The sequence below is a fragment of the Anopheles moucheti genome, chromosome 3 (genome assembly GCF_943734755.1).
Source record: "Anopheles moucheti chromosome 3, idAnoMoucSN_F20_07, whole genome shotgun sequence".
Classification (NCBI taxonomy): Eukaryota; Metazoa; Arthropoda; class Insecta; order Diptera; family Culicidae; genus Anopheles; species Anopheles moucheti.
In genome coordinates this window covers 47,496,130-47,514,145 of record NC_069141.1, presented here as the reverse complement: position 1 = coordinate 47,514,145, position 18,016 = coordinate 47,496,130, and the positions used below count along the sequence as shown (strand labels likewise).

General features: G+C 37.2%; 1 protein-coding gene across 12 annotated transcripts in view; it reads left to right on the top strand.

Moving 5' to 3' along the window:
* LOC128304745 (uncharacterized) overlaps nt 1-18,016 on the top strand; it is a 49,048-nt gene that overhangs the window by 5,823 nt on the left and 25,209 nt on the right. The gene's annotated exons all lie outside the window — the stretch shown is intronic.

The window sequence follows — 18,016 nt, the reverse complement described above, 5'->3', positions numbered from 1 at the left end:
ATCAGTCTCATTGTTAATTTTACTCAAGAATGGTTTTCTTCATGGGCACAACAACCTTACGAGTGTTATGCCTATCATTCCCCTATTTTTTGACTCTATACACTCGTAGCTAGATAGACAAGTTCTGCGTACGGGGAATTGGTTCGGATGTGGTTTTGGACCGGTTCTGTTGTGTGAAGACCGACGCCGCTTCCAAATACACCACAAGACATCCAAACTAAAGGGTACGACCATTATAAATATTTCCACGTTTGATATTTTGAGAGCTGTGGTTGTTAAAAATGTATACTATGAGGAAACGGGAAAAAAATGAAATGAATTGTATTGCGTAATTTTATATTTGTGGATGTGTGTATAGTTAAAGATACAAGAGGTTGATATTTATAACATTTAGGATATTGATTTTTTATGTTCGATTTGTTTCGTGAGCACGGCCGCATCGACTTATTTTTACCACTTAGCAGAATAGTCAGTCCTTGCTACGGGAGTTTGTTCCGGATGGAGATTTTCCACGATCCAGTTGTGTGAAGACCGGCGGCGCTATCAATGCACCACCGGAAAGCGCCTGATTTTATTTATATTGTTTATATAAAACTAGTTATCATTGAATTTTAAAACGAATCTCAATGTAACACTATCTATCGATCGCCACTACGAATTTAGAGTTAATATATTAACTTGAAACATTAAGATTTGAGACATTACAAGGTGCAATTTCAGCAAATATGTTGACAGTATAACAAGAACCAAGCAAAGAACACAGTGAAGACTTTTTCTTTAGTTGATTTGATTAATGTGATTAGGTTATCCTACATTTTGTGATTATAAAATTCTGCGTAGTGCATTTTCTGCCTATCATTTGGAAATATAATACATATTTTATTTTATTAGCATGCACTAAGGGAAGCGAATCGAATTATTTCTTCAGACTTTGCGATTCTTATCCATCAGCCAGTAGTATCTTCAATCTCGATAGAATTGCATCTGACGAATTTGTCCTGCAATCGTTACTATTACAATAATTCGATATCGAAATTGAAGAGAACTGTCTTTGTCTGATTTGATGAGTTGTAGCCATACAAACCTACAAACACTTGAATAGCTTTTCTCCACAAGAGCGAGCCACGCATTCACACGTTTGTTGATTACAGAACTGATGATGTGCGATATACTTACTATCTATCGATATGTTTGATGGTTTTAAGTACACAAACTATACAAAACAGTCAACCAAATTTATTTTCTCCAGTTTTGAGACAAAAATAAATATGTGGGTGTTGTTCTACAAGCAGGGTACTATAAACGAAATAATATGGTAGCTGTAACTTAACTTGAAGTAATGTAAATGGTACAAAAACATTTTTGGTATAATATGGTGCGTTACTATCATACTATCCCAGAGAGAACGTACCGTAATCAAAGGTTATCCCTACATATGGATATAATCATTCGATTAGGTTTAACTTTTGTGACAAACATCCAGAAGGACGAATCAATCCAAGAGAGAGCATCATCACTCTTCTATTGCGAAGGGTTATGTTTGTGAGCAATTCCATGGACTGATGGACTAATTTCCATGAAGAAAGTGCAAATTTTATAAAAAAATAATTACTGAGACAGTAGAGAGCAATAAAGATGTAGGTTTATATATAAACAACACTATGTTTGCTGTGCTGAAAATAGAATATGTTTCAGGTCAAGGTCTGTGTAGGATAAAGGTCGAGTAATATAGAGCAATTTGACAAGTAGCCAAAAGTTCGTTACACCATATTATCATCGTTATCATCATATAATGATTTACTTACTTATTTGGGGCTTCGATCGCTTTGACAGACTTGATTTGTTGAAGAAGTCCTTTAAATCGCTTACGGTCATTGTTTAATCCATTCTCTCGATCATTCTCGAACGTATTAACGCCATAACTTTATCTCAGTTTTGGCCTACCATGCCTGCTCTGGTATCCTAGTGGATAACCGAAAAAAACTTTAAGGCTCGGTCGTCCGGTGTCATTTTAATGGTACGATTAGCCCATCGGGAGCTGTTGGGTCTAGTTCGCTGTACAATTGTGAGTTATGTATGATAATGAGTAAAGCTCCTCGTCCCCGTTGTTCGTTCCATATATGGGGTTAAAAATGCTCGAACACTGCTACGAGGGTTTTGTCAGTTTTAAGTAGTCGCAGAGTCGTTTCTCACTGCTACTGGAACTACATAACCACATGAATGTATGTTACTGTCCATCGTGGTAGATATTTTCAGTGAAGAAGTTTTTCTAAGTTATGTAGAAGTTAAAAAAAATATATAATAAAATAGATGTATATACGTGTAAACGCGCATTGAGCGACGACCACAATTTTGACAGCTGTCATTTAATAAAGAACAGAATAAAAAGACAGTGAATGAGTAAGACCGTCAAATCAAAGTGTCCTCGTATTTAATTGATTTTAAAGTAATAAAATATCCTGTTGGAAGCCAACACGTAGCCTGTATTTCAACATCAAAACAATTGACGGTGCTGGTTTTTGATCTAAAATAAATGAATCTTTGAATGACTTTAAAAGTACGATTACCTGTCTGTAGATGAACCGTATTCCAATGATGTCTATGTCACCAGCGTATGTCAGAATATGTATTGACTTATCGTCAGGTTCACCAACTCTGTTTTCGAGTCCCGGATAGCCCAGACGATTGGTGTTAGCTAAGGACCATGAGAGTTTTCCATTTATCATGTGACATTGGCCATTGTTGTGCTAGTACTAGTACTAGTGTGGTAAATTTGGTGGTTATTATAAATGAGATCATTGCATCTTGAAGAATCCATTACAGTCCATGAAGAAATAAAAATAGTAGAGCTGTTGCTCCGCCAACTTCCGCAAGATTTGCCGCATCGTGAAGATCTGAACGATAGTTGACCCGTCTCTGATAGTTTCCAACCGTCACTTCACGAGTTGGGCAAATCAATGTTTTGTAGCATTACGGGGATTGTAGAATAATTTAGGAAGCTTTCAACACCATAATACCCCTGTAATGGCTGCATACCTCAGTGTTAATTTGATTAATTTAGTGTTTTATTGTTGTTAACTACAACAGGTTACAGGTTACAAACTTAAATTTTACCATCTGCAGTTGTTTAAATCTTATACCTTTTAGATGTGGAATACGTATCTCGACGGAAACCATGAGATTGACGAGTAATGGTTATATTAAACTAAAATTGAAAATTCCCTAGTACGTAACCTTTTTTTCCTACAGTCTATAAATCATCTGCAATAATAATCTAACTGAAACTGTAAGAAGCCCCTTGAGAAGAATCATGGTAAGCCACATAACAGGAATTGTATGACCCGAGATTTTGCTAACCAACTAAATTGGAAGCCAAAGTGATCTAATAAATTTTGGTAGTTGTTTTAAACTATCGTAACAAAACAACAGTTAGAACAACTTACAAACTGAAGACAATTAATGAACAAAGGCAGAATGACCGCAAAAGTCTAAATTCATGACGAATAAAAACATCTGTATCCCATGTGTCACATAAACCCAAATGAAATGTCATAATAAACCATAGGAATCTTGTCTAGTTATGGTGAGCAGTTTTGTTAGCGATGATATTGTAATGAGTAAAAAAGAAATTTAACTATGTAACATAATTATTTTCTGAAATATATTAAACTTAATTTTTAATTAAACAAATACAATCAAAAATATATTTGTATTCTCATCGAAACCCTGGATCGTATTGTCATGTGCTTTAAATGAAACCAGAAAATTGCATTTTACTTAAATATAAAATATTTTTGACAAAATTTTATTCTAATTGTCGAAATAAACGAAGACATACCGAAATAATATAATCAGACAACTGGATAAACGGCGCTCCACTGCACATGGAATTCATGCTTCAGTTACGATTCAGTTGGATTTCTTTTTCATAAGGTTTTTTCCTGTTTATTTCAAATTTCATAACAGAATTTTACGGAAATGAATAAAAAGAAAAAGCTTTTCTGTACTTATGAACTTTGCTGTTTTTTAACTACTTGTTTATTATTTGGCTGCAAATTGAATATAAAATCAAAATTGTTGTTAAACTTTATTTCCATAAAATTGAAAGCATAGCCCGTGTAACAACGTTTACATCGAAAGTGTTCCGGGTCTCTATTTTCTTAAAATTTAGATTAGATTAAATTCGTTCACATTAAACATTAATTCGTTCATTAAACGTTCACAACAAGATTAGACTTGTTGGCGTAGACTGGGAACAGCCCACTGATTATGGAAAATTATTGAATCGTGTCTTTGTATCTTGTTTAAATAAATCTGTTTTAGTTTATATGGCAAAATATGTAAACTTACAGATTGTTCCAATGTACGGAACGATTGCTAAAATGGTTCTGGCTCAGGATGGATGACTAACCCATTGGGGAGAAAAGATTGTAGCTTTCCATATTGATTGAAGTGTCTGTGTATTATTGATTCTGCTATTGCTTGTGACAAGAATGCTTCGACTGACAAAGCCACATGTTAGTTGCGCTGTTAGTTGCTTGTGTTGGCTTCAGTACAGACAACCCCGGGGTGTGCAGGCTGTATCATGTGCGTATGTTCTTCCATGGTCGCTTTTTTCAGCCAACTTGCCTGTTAAAATGATGTGCTTCCAGTTGATTTGAGCGCCATCAGCTAGCGTTGTAGCGCATCGAAACAGCTAAGAGCAATTCAAAAGCGCCAAATGAACCACCGTTTGCCCTGCTCGCCCTCCATCCGTGATCCGTTGCTACACGGTCCCTGCGCCTCTTGGGGTGTGTATTGGTTAGGTTATTTGTGCTGTGTCGACGATGATGGAGGTAGCGCGACCAGCAAGCAAATCACTACGTAGTGAGGCTAACCGCCGAACAGAGCGAGCGCTGTTGCCAAGTTTGTGCCGTAGTAGGCCGTGCGCTTGTGTTTCTTTTTTTCATTTTCGTGTCAACATTGTTTTCCTTTTCGTCGTGTTACTGTGGAGCCAGCAGCGGCACCACGCGCCCGTTGCAAATAATGTAGTATTGGTAGAACGGTGAAGTCTCCCCAGTGTGGTGTGCGTGCGTGTCTGATTGCCTGCACGTTCTCGCTCGCTCCCTCAAGTCTCCACCTTTGTCTTTCGTTTCTAGCCACAACCTTTTTTCCTTTATTACTGAAGCACTAAGATTAGTTTTTGCTTATGGAACCAGAAGAAAGTATCAGGTGTAACAGGCGGGTAAAAGGCGAAGGGTGGCGGTGTGATCTTATTTTAACAGATCGATACCGTGGTGTCGCCATCGCCTGCTATCGCTTTCACTGGATGTTCATGACACTACTCCACTTACGGCTGATACGTATTGTGCGACGTTGAAAAACGGATAGTGATAACGTTTTGATGATTCTTGACGGATGTATTTGATTATCAGCACTGATAGACATTGCACTGTTAGTGATGATTGGGTTGCATTGTGTTGTGTTGTGTAGATTTAAATTTAAACCATGAAAATTGTGCCAAATCTCAGAATACATCTGGTTAGGTGTTTTAGGTGTACAGGTGATAACCTTAGCCTTCGTGACTAATTCCACGAAAGCAAGCGACCTTGTTTTTTTCAACCATATCGATCTTTGGTCTAAACAAATGATAAGTTGTCATAGATCGAACGTATGAGTTGAGTTTGATTGTGCTTCTTTTACCATGAATTTTTCGTTTCTAATTCTTCCCTATCGTCACACAAACTAAAAAAGTATACCCCTGCCTTTTCTGACTTTTTTTTTTACCAGTAGCCGGAAAGTTAGTTTTGCTTACGGAACTTATTTTAATTCGATGCATTAAAATACATATTCCTTAGCAGTAGATCATTTGCACTTGTTCTACTTTGCTTTATAGTTTCTACTTGTCAGGTTACATCAAAGTTGCAGCAATCTTGTTAGTCTGTTTCTTTCTAGTTCGCTCTTGTTCTCTTTTTAAAATATTTTTATTTGTGAAATCTGTTTCCGTTTTAGGAAAACAAAGCGGGAGGGGTTATTTGTGTAGCCTTTGCAGATTTACTTGTGTATATTGTTCTGTAATTTAATCATCTCTGTCTTTGATTTGATTTTGTCTTTATGATCCTTATCTTGTTAGTTTTTTTTTGGTAGATTTGTCTTCTTTTATGATTTTCCTGTTTATTTTTCTTATTATTACACACTATACAGTGGGCGCGAAACAATGTTTCTGGGTTTCTCTTTTTCATTTTCATTTACTTTTTTTGTATTTTTTTTTTACTTTGCGAAATTTTTTTATCTTTTTGTCATAATGAAAGGGATTATCGTGAAAAAATTAAAATTTGGTGTCATCAGGAGGCAATGTATAGGAAATAATGGACATGCAAAAATAATGATTATTTAAAGTAAAAGCGGGGGACAACTAAGGCAGGTACTTTTTTCTGGTATTATTTTTTTAAGAAGCATACATTCTGTTATCGTATTCTTTTGTTGTTTAAGTTTAACATTCTTAATCAATCGCTGAAAATGTTCACACACCAAGTGATGCAACACTAATCCATAGGCTTAAGGCTTAATTTATGAAAAATTACTCATGGAATGCTAAATATTTGTTCGATTTATTTCGATGTACATGTTTTCTAAAAATGTTCTCAGAATAGCATTATAAGAGTTAAGTTGAAAACACTGTAAAATAAGAATTATCATTAAATTTGAGTTAAAGATTTCGTTGGTATAGTTTAGTTATGGCTATGGGGTAAATAAAAGGAAAGAGAAATATGACCTGAAATGACCGTCAACCTGAACTAAAAGGTGTGTAAAGAATTAAAATGATTAAAGCGATTACATAGGTGATTTTCGCGGCTATCACGTCTTGTAAGCTATTTGTTCATTTTGTCAGAAAAACCAGCACCAGTAACCGGTGCCGTTGGGGTGGACTTTCCTCTGTTACAGCTCAGTTGAAGTGTGCAGGAGATAACCCACGCGGGGTTCAGTTTTGCTGTTGCAACTTCTGCTGTATCTAGGCATGTTGTAGGCACATGAACAGTCTGACCAGGTGCTTCTGACTCATTTTTTCTGTGTTAAAGATCATCGCCGCTACCACCACCTTCATGTGCTTTAGCCGATAATTTTGGGAGGCATATTTGTGATACAATTACTGTGAATGTTGTTGTTGAGTTGGCTTATAGAGACTTTGCGTCTTTCGGCTATGAAACCTCATTGAAACGACCAGGTTAAGAAATCTTATTTTTTCAGTTTGTAAAATACAGTACCGACGATTAATTTGATTTGATGTATGCACTAGAGCGGCTAGTTAGCCTATCGCTTGTAGCACGGGATGGAAAAGCTAGTTTGCAGCAATCCTATTACGACGAAGAATACTGAGAAAAATGCTAGGAAAATATTTTTTTTAATTTTTCCATGATGATGTCATTAACCGTATTGTCACTAGGAAGATGATAAAAGGTGTAGAAGTTTAAAAAAAATCAATAATATATGTATATACGTGTAAACGCGCATTGAGCGACGACCACAATTTTGACAGCTGTCATTTAATAAAGAACAGAATAAAAAGACAGTGAACGAGTAAGACCGTCAAATCAAAGTGTTAGTGTATTTAATTGATTTTAAAAAGGTTATAAATTTTCGTTTAAAATCATTATTTGAATCTAGAATCACGTCGTAGTTATGCATTTTTCCGGCGGCCTACATGGCCATATCTGCCGTACAATGGCATATTAAACTTGATTGACTTCAATGACATAGATGTTGATTGTAGGATTAAAATACTAATCTAGATGAATGGCCGATGAAGGTTTGGTCCAAATGACAAAACTTTGGCTTTGGGAGAACATTACATAAGCGGAGAAGTTTCGTGTTTATGGAAAGAACATGTCGAAGTTGTTATAAAATCTACAGCTGCAACAGTAAATTGACTACGAAATGTATCATGCACTTGAGATCGGATCGTATCATGCAGAAGCAACGGACAACTGCGCATGGAATGGAACAAGATGGTACATAAACAATCACGAACTGCGGGACGTCCTATCCGTCACATTTTATTACAGGTCTTTCATCACAGTCTTGTTTTTGTCAGGTAGTCGGTTAGACAGACGAAGGAACTTGTACGGATGTAATTTAGTACCAATCCTGTCGGCGCCGATACTAAGTACACCAACGATGAATCGAATTTTTAGGATCATAAAATATAAAAATCATAGTAACATACTTATAAACAACAAATACTATTCCGATTCACATAGGGGAATGGTCCCTTTGTTTAATTGTCCAGTTAAACCAGATTGTAGTTAAAAATATCAAAGTGGCTGAGAGGAAAGTGTCAAAAAATCGTAGCCTACTTGAACACCATCGCTCCAGGAGAATTCCTGTCGTCCTCACTTATTGATCTATTCTTTTACTAAACTGCCAAAGCACTTGATAAGCTAGATTAGGTTTATTAACTAGGGTAAAGTTCGGTGATTGTTTGGTATACCGATCGGCAGAAAGTTGGGAAACAATAAAGTGAAAACATGTGCGGTGTTGTAGTGTCAAGATCCTTTTTTCTTGATCTTGATCTTGATTGTATTGCGGGACCCTTGTCATCATACATATAAACGATTGGTAGATTACGGATTAAATGGTTTTAGTTTTTTTTATAATCTACTATGGTCACAAAATCGCTATGGTGTCGCTTTGAATAATTCGGCGCTGGTTTTCACACGACAGGACCAGTTCAAAATCTCATCTGGACCAATCCTCCGTACGCAGGACTGCACTATCCGGCTACGCATAAATAAAGTCAAGGAAAGCCGGAGATGGTAGGCCTAGATCTCTTGAGGTTGTTGTGCCGGTTAAAGAAAAGAGACGCGAAATGTTACCCAAATATGGGTGACGCTCTAGTGCACTTACAATAAAATATTAATTTCGATTTCTGATACGACCAGTGATTGAACAATTAACTAATTCCTCGGTGTAAATTAGGAATAAGCATCACAACAGTATTTTTAAACTTCTTTAGATAGTTAATATTATTATTAGTTATTGTATTTTGTTGAAAAAATAATATTTTTTTATTGTGCGTCAATCTTAAAACAATATCTCTACATCTTTGGTTGTGATTAAAGCAGCTCGAAAAGTTTTTTTTCATCCATCTATTCTATTGTTTCTTCTAACACCTTCCCTTCATAGTTTCCATCAAAACAACCACAAGAGGTCTGCCTTTTCTGGCTTTCTTTTACTTTTTATCATATCACCCGTTCCCACGTAGTCAGTCCAGTGCACGACGGGGCATTGCTAAAGATGGAATTTTGGACCAGTCCTCTCGTGTGAACCCGGCGTCGCTACCAAAACACACCGTACCAAAGCGTTAACATAACATACTTTTTGTCCATGTTTGCGAATCCCATGTACGAGAAACGAGGTATATTGTTTTTCTCTGACGGGTCTATTGCGGTGTAATGTTGCGGTGCATATCATTGCTGTGTTTGTATCGGGTTGTATTCAGTAATGGAAATTGGGTTCATTACGATTACCAAAAAAGTTAGATAACTTATAGTCCTCATATTGGCCGGAATCATACTCTAAGCCAGTTTGTTTTAAGTGTTTTGACGTTTCCAGGCTTATCTGCTTCCCGTACAAATTGCAAAGCTGGTTAAGCCTAGGCATAAAAGATTAGATTGTTTTCTTCATGAAAGCTTCGGTCAGCTGCTCGATTTCCTCCCGCTGAAAATGTAAATCCGTCGGTACGATGTGATTTTAGCGATGATTGCTTTAGCTTTTTCACTGGGATTTTGGGCTGTACGTGTGGTCGTGAGTTGTACCATGTTTAATAAATTTATTTTTAATGCTTTTTCGCTCTTTTTTTTAACAAATTGTTATTTCAATATGTATTATCGAAATATATCACTATTTCACTAAATAGTGCCATCCTCAAAGTTCTTTTGTTTATATATCATTAGTATTCGCTGTGGCACATGTGCGTACGCACACACAAACGTGAAATCCCAGTGAAAAAGCTAAAGCAATCGTCGCTAAAATCATATCGAACCGACGGATTTACATTTTGAGCCGGAGGAAATACTTCACAGGATACGAAATGCATTTCAAGACCGGCGAAATATGCCATTCAAATTGCAAAGTGGGTTATGTGAGTGTACGTACGTATACTTTACCCACTTTGGCAAACCCGTTCAGTATGATACAGCCCGGTACCTGGATTGTTTGACTTATACAGGCTAAAAGCTTTAGCTTTCTCACTTTTCTTTTTGTTATGTTTATCAATTTAATTTATGATCAATTATTATAGATTAGCCAATTAAAACGTGCCAAAAAATGCATGGAAAGATCTATAAATCTGTCCTCCGTATAGGCTACATATTGGTTCTTTCGATTATTGTTTCTTTCACGCGCTGCAACATGACCAGGTTGATTCTTCATCAATTATGGTGAAGTCAAAAAGTGGATGTGTTCATAGACAATCTTCCAAGCCTACATTTGTTCGAGATAATTGAAAAAGTAAACAATTTCTAACAAGAATAAGTTAATCCGAATATGTATAAATATGTTTTATTTAACTAACTTCAAGGCTCATCTGTGGCCTGAGCCTAACTGAAATCTATGCAAAAAATATGCTTTATGCTTTCACAAATGTTATCAATTTGCATATAGAAAGCTACATGTTATTTTTTATACGTGCAATGGACGTGTTATAGTCAAATTATACATAGGACGAGTTAAACTTCGCGATAAGGACAACAAAGGTTAATTAAAGCAATGCATAGCTATGCATCCCATGTGATCTTCGCGCGGTGGCGAAGGTACGAAGTGGTTTTAGCCGGTAAGAATCAGGCAGTACCAACAGGGGGTGGTGGTTTAACAACGTGATACTGGGTCCCTTTGAAAGGTTTCCCCCACGGATATTGCTCCAGGATATTAAATATAATTCGTTGATGTTTCAAGGATTGTAATCCTAGGCGTATGAATTGCTGTCAACATCTATCATGTCGTTTATTTGAATTATTATGAAAACAAATTTATGCCCACAAGTTACGCAAAAATTTATAATACTGCATCTTTAGTAATGTTATGCAAGTCAACCCATCTGCTGACGATGGTTTCAATTATTAAATGATCGCATCTACCATGTACGGTACGATGTGCGCGATAAATTTGACAGTTGCTGTTGGAATTGATTTAGGTTTTAAATAAACAAATAAGAAAAAAAAATTCCTACGAATCGTTTAGCTTACCATGTTGGCTGTACAAATTACTTGAAGTAGCCACCCACGGCATCGATGACTGACTGCCTCTATCCGCTTCCGGTACCTTTAGCTAGCCCTGACCACTATGGCGCTGGGTAGGGCTGCAAGAACGGACCTAATTTTTTGGATCAGTTCCGCTTTTGTGTTGCAGGACGTTTGGTTGGTGTGCCTTTCAACCATGCCCCACACGATATAGCCCATCGGGTTGAGATCTGATTGGGGTCGGTGAAGTCTTAAAAATGGTCCACGAGCTTTTTTGCGATTTTGCGACTGTATGGCTAGGTGCCAGGAATCTTGATGGCCAAACTTACGGCCTACCATTTGCCACTTGGTACCCAGGGCTTTGAGGACTGTGGCCAGCAGCTTAACATAGCTGGCCGCGTTCAGCTTCAGACCCTGCTCAAAGAAATGTGGTGGCATCACATCCCTTCCGATGACTTTGTTTGCAGCACTCGTGGAAAGTCGGCAGCACAGTAAGTTATCGGTTGTTTTGAACGTTCTGTTCCTGGTCATCTTTTCGTCAGAAAAGAACCAGATCGTTCCCTGGTTCCTCGTTCCTCTCTTGTGCAGGAATTTTTTAGCGCGAAGGAGAAGGAGGAACCCGTGTGCCAGGAGCTTTTTGCGTCAAAAGTTGATCCCTGCGGCGTTCGTAGGATGCATAGCGAAGATCTTCATTAAACGCATGCTTGACAGTGTTTAGAGCTGCACTAATTTCGCGCGCAAGGGCCCGAATGCTGATCCCCGGATCTTGCTGCACTCGCTCCAGCATTTCCGCCCGGAACTCGTCGTTGCTTAAGCAATCCGACTGTCTGGTGTGCTTCTTTCTTCGGGCAACAGACTCAAATTCACCATTGCAGGTTAACCTGGTTCCGATTATTGACACTTGAAAATTGCGATGCGTTTCAGTTTCATGCGCCGATTCCGGTTCACAGTAGATTCAACAGTTAATATTGCAGAACGCTTTTTAACTTAATAAATGAGTGTTGAAGTGCATTCACTCTCAAGTAATTTGTAATCCTTATTTTTATCTTTCTCATGTCAAAAAGTTATGTTAGTTAATTTTCTGGGTCTTTGGTAGCGGCGCCTGCCTGGTCCCTACAGGACCAAAGTAAATATCCCATCAGAATCGTTCGCTTGTAACAAGGACTGATACATTCCCTAAGGCAAGACTAAATAAAGCCATTCTAACGGTCCACGGGAGGTCCTAGACCTGTTGAAGTTGTTGTGTTGATTAAAAAGAGTAAGTGGCTAAAATTCTTCAATTAGTAACAATCTTTGCGATGAGGGTGAGCAAGGTGGAAATGACCAACCTCATAAGAGGATGTGTTTTTTTACTTCCTTAAATAAATCCCATAAAAGCCATAACACGTTTCAAGAGAATAAATTGACCGGGGGCGAAGACAATAAACAAAATTCTTCCCGATGGGTTTATAAAAGATCTTCATTATTTGTGTTGCTCTACTTGGAACATGGTAACAATTATTTAGTATAATTTTGTCTACATTGAAATATGTATATCTATACAAAATTGTTACTCTATAGGTAGCATTCTTGAGCCACTTTCGCGAATACTAGCGACAAGCTAAATGGATTGGCTGGTATTATATCTACTACTTACTTACTTGTCAGGCGGCGCTACAAACGCTTCTTGCTTTTGGCACAGGAGTCCTCTAAACCCCTCACAGTCGAGCACGGTCGTCTGCCAATTCATTATCCCTGCCTTTCTGGCGGAGGCATCAACGCCATCACTCCAGATTTGTCAGCAATAAAAATTATTCGAAGATATTGTGACCGTAATAAGAATGTTGTACTTATATTACCGAACCATGAAAGCATTCAATAAACAACATCATATATTCTCACAACTATATTACTCAAGATATATTCGGAATGTCCTAGCTTCGAATTAACGGTGCGGATGAGATTTTGTACCAGTCTAATCTAACCAGTCGTTCGAAAAACTGCTCTGTTTATATTAAAAAAGTAAAAATTTTGAATGACGATGAATATAATTATTGTTGAATAAGCATTTAGGAAAAGTGGTTTGAAGCCGCCCTTGTGGGGTGTTTATGCGCCAACTAGTCATACAGTTAGCTAGCGCTGCCAAAACAAAATAGCTAGCAATTATTTAAGCTTTTTTCATGGCCTTGGAAAACATCTTTCACTACGTGTTGGTTTCGAAATTATTAGATTTAATTCTCTGTTTGAAGTTTGCCATAAAAAGTGCTGAATATTGCTTCTGAGTGATATTCGGGGAGGGAAGGCTATCTTTGGTGAAACGTTGTCCTTAACATATTTTTTCTCGAGAACCTTTAGTTACTGTTTTCGAGAGTGATGCTGTTCCACTGTTCGGCTGATTGTTTCAACCTCCAGGGAAAATGTAGAGACCCTTTTTGCCTTTGATGCCTTTTTCATCATTCGATTCTGCCGCACATTACGGTGATGTCTGTTATCTGACCATCCGGAACATGATTACTATTTGGTGGTACTCTGGTTTTTCTTGAAATAGGAGAAGATGTAATAGAAACCCTATTGACAATGGCGAGCGGACTCGATGTGTTGTTTTACCGTGTTAAACTTCTTCACTTTGCTTGCACTTTCCTGAGACCTCGAAGCTACATTCTTGGGTTTTCCATTAGGTGACATGGAACTCTTGTGAAAAATCATTGAACATTTTTCATATACGTAATTCATGCATACGTTAACGAGCGAAGGAATGGATGAGTCCAGAATTTCGTAAAAAAAATTTAAATCTTAAATAAAAAATTTAAAATTAATGTTTCAAAGGCAATAATATGGTTTGCAAATGAGTGTTTTAGGCAATAAAAAGTAATTGTTTTTCAATCATTAGGTTTACGTTTTATGCGTACAACAAAACAGGCCTCAATCATAACAAGAACTCATTTTTGGAAGCTTACTGGTAACAGCATAAAACACCAGAATATTGACGAAAATATGGTTACTAGTTTAGCTTAAGAATCATTAGTGTTGATGTATATTTGTTTTAGTGACATTAAATATTGAAGAAGTTAATAATTGAAATTTTCAGAATTGTGAGTTCAGTTCACTTAAATCAGCTTTGTAGACTTGTTCTAGAAGACTAAACCTAACCTTTTTCAATGGATGTGAAAACTGAAGACGTTGATAAAGTTTAGAGAGATACAGAGTTGCGATATATAGAGTTTTAATTAAGAAGCAATTCTATAGAGCTTGTTTTGATAAGCGGAAGATTTTGTCGTGCTACATGTAGTGATGGGAAAGTTCCATTTTTTTTCGGAACGAAACCAGGTTCTTCACGAGGAAATTGCAATAATCCTATGTAGCGTGATGTTTTTCATATTCATTTCCATCATTAAACATACTAAGCTGTCATTCAGTAGTAGTTGTTGCAAAATTCATTAACAGGTTTTGGTTTACAAAATATTTTGAATGTAATTAGTTACCATCGATGGATTTTTTTTTATCAGAGCTGAAATTTAAACTATCAAACTAAATAAGTAAGAAAATGAATGGTATGTCAAGTTCGAGTAAAGTTGACAAAATGTCATAAAATATGAAACGTCATAAATTTCATAAACGATGCAATATTCCAACCGATCTTAACTACAAATATTAACGACCTTGAATATGTTTTATAAACGTATTTTGTTAAAGTTTCTTAAACGATATTCTTTTCTGTTGTTCGGTAGATATCTGCCTAGTTATATGAAAAATGTTTTTCACTCTGAATTTAAACTTTTTAGCCTACACAGCAATATCGTGTATCCTCCAATCATGAGAATGGAATATAGCGTAATACTAGATTCTCTGGAAAAAGTGTAACAATTTTTGCAAAAGCTTATTGAACAAATGTGGACTCACTTGCATTTTTCTTTGATCGTTGTTTAGCAGTAGTGTTTTGAGCAAGAGTAAAAGTAGTAAACGTTAACGTTATAATCTTCGCAAGACGAACACAATTTGTAGCCGCAAAAAACTTATTATATAAATTTTTATGCACCTAGCTTTGATCGTTCTAGAGAAGGAACGTAACGATCGCAGCCACCCAAGGCGTAACGATCGCCAGAGAGGTCGCCTTTCACGGTGATAGCAGTATCGTCCGCGAACAAGAACATTTTACCATCTCTCAAGGGAGTTCCGAGATATCTGCAGTATACAGCACCATCATCATCCGAACCTGCTAGGTTCTGAACGAACGATTCTCATCACTAGCTATATGAATAACGTAATAATCGAATAATCTTTTTAAAGATTTATTCGATATTGATATCATTTCTCAAAACGACAACTTCAGTCTTTCGAAGCGCAAATGATAAATTGTGATTATACATTAATTATGAATTATTCTTTTTCGTTAACTAAATCAATATGTACTCGGCTATAATGTAATAGTAAATTCTTTGTTGATTGATCTTTTCCGTCGAACTTAAGGTCGAAGATTGCCGAATAGTACTTACTAGAATAGAACTGCCAAAAATCAACTTGAAGCTCTCGAAAACAGCACGTATTGTTTGCTTTATTTTTTGTTACTATTTTAGAATAACATAGTAACATTTATTATTGATATAAATTAGCTATGTTGATGGCTTTCCCTATGTTGTGTTATTGGAATTTTCTAAAATAGTGCATTTATTTATCACAACTCCTTCCGTTGCTTACTGCAGTGTATGATTTTCTGATAACCTTTTGCCACTATATATCGATTGCAACTGTTGCTTAATTAAAAAAAAACAACTTCTTTACCTTGCATTCTCATGTACACGCGTTGAACTATTTTCGTCCTTTTTTCTGCTTTCAAATAGCTATTCAAATGCCAACAGGTTAAAATAATTTTATGTTAATAATTGCCCTTCGGTTAATTTTGCCAAAAAATTGTATACAATCTAAATATATTGCTTGTATTCAAAGTAATGATTGACTTTAATAGTTATTGTACTACCTCAGGCAAGGTCTCTTAAAATTGTTACTTGAAAAAAAATCTTTTTGTGCTATAAAATTGCAACCCAAATGGAATTATTAACCTTCGACACAATATTGCTGGCAGTAGAATAAATATACATATATGATAAATATATAATATATAAATATACAATTACATAATGAAATGTCTGTTCCAATACGGTGCCTTGGGTTAAAAGATGAGATGATTATGTATGTATCGTAAACATTTTTTGTTCCTTGTATACTCGTAAAGAGACAAATAAGAGAGAAACAAAAAAACAAGAATCGCACTAGAAATAAGTATGTTTGTCATGTATTTACATTACATGAATGAAATAAATTGTCTGTTAATTGATTACAAGCTCAATTTTTAGTTCGCCAGTACAATTCAACATCTGCATCCGCATCATTAATGTCATGTCAAAAGAATAACGGAAGTGATGTTCCTAGTATCGTCCGTAACTAAATAAATGATCTTAGCCGCCTTGTATAGAAACTGATCAGAACAGTGTTTGCCTCTGTATGCGTGGGTAGAAGGACAATAGGGGACCCTGTACAATGATGTGAAGCGTTGAGTTGTGTCTGCTGATCCCACTATTTTGTAACTAATTTGATTTTTCATGTGCCACCCGTTTAGCTGTGTCAGTAGAATGACACGGACGATCCACCGTAAAGCCTTTTACGCCGTGCATATGGACAATATGCCAAGCCCCTTTGAGGCGGCTGTTTTTGCCACCGTCAACCATGGGGTTGATGAGGCGCGGCCCACGGCTCCTTCCGATGGTGGTTCCGCTACTGGTCGGGTCCCCGATCAGCGTTGAGGCGGCTGTAGAACATGAAGGCACCGGGGATCGGTAAGATCTTCAATCTTCTGTTAAAGAAGCTCCAGGAGAGGTTTATCTGCCTTATCACTTATTTTTCAGAGGTGTCTTGAGTTGGGTTACGTCCCGGATACATGGAAGTGTGCCAGAGTGGTGCGCATTCTTAAGTCTGAAAAGATCCCACGCTCCCTGTGAGCTATCGCCCAATCAGCCAGCTTCCATCGTTGGGAAAGCTTTCTGAACGGGTTCTTCAGAAAACTGTGGAAGCGCTCGAGCTTATTCCTTTGGAGCAGTTTTATATTCCGATTCACTGGTCACTGCACTATCCATCCCTATGGCATCCTTTGGCATGCCTATGAATCTGGTAAGGATTATTTCGAGCTATCTTCAGCGGACGTTCAGTGTAGCGCTGTGCGGGATGTTTTCTCGCCCTCACGCCGGTTAACGCCGGTGTACCGCTTGTTCGCGGACGATACTGATACGCCGTGAAAGGCGTCTTTGGCAGAGCTTGGCCGAAAACACAAACTATGGTTGTGCCTCATCTACGTACGTGGTCTTTGATCCCACCACTATTCAACGTATCGCTGATACCATGGACTCAGAGAGTGAGGTATCTAGGCCTCACCCCGGATCACTGGATGCTCTTCAACGAACAGGTTAGGACAGTCTCTACTGCAGAGTTTGAATCCTTTGAGCTGCAGGACTCTCCTTTGGGAACAAGGTGGCAGTTTTTAAACAAATCATCCAGCCGGCTGTGCTTTGGGGTTTGGGTGTCGGTTTAGGGATCTTGCCGAAATGTGCATCGCAAAAAGGTACAGGTGATGCTCAACAAAATGTTGCGAATGTTAACAAAATGTGATCGCTATAAGAGAAACACGGTGCTTTTGAACACTATTAAACCATGGCGTTTTTCAAACGGTAAAATAATTTAACATATTATTCCACCAGTGTTTTGCGAACGAAACCGAACAAAAAAAAATGTAGATAAAAAGGCCATAATGTGTGATATTCTACGTGTGTGTG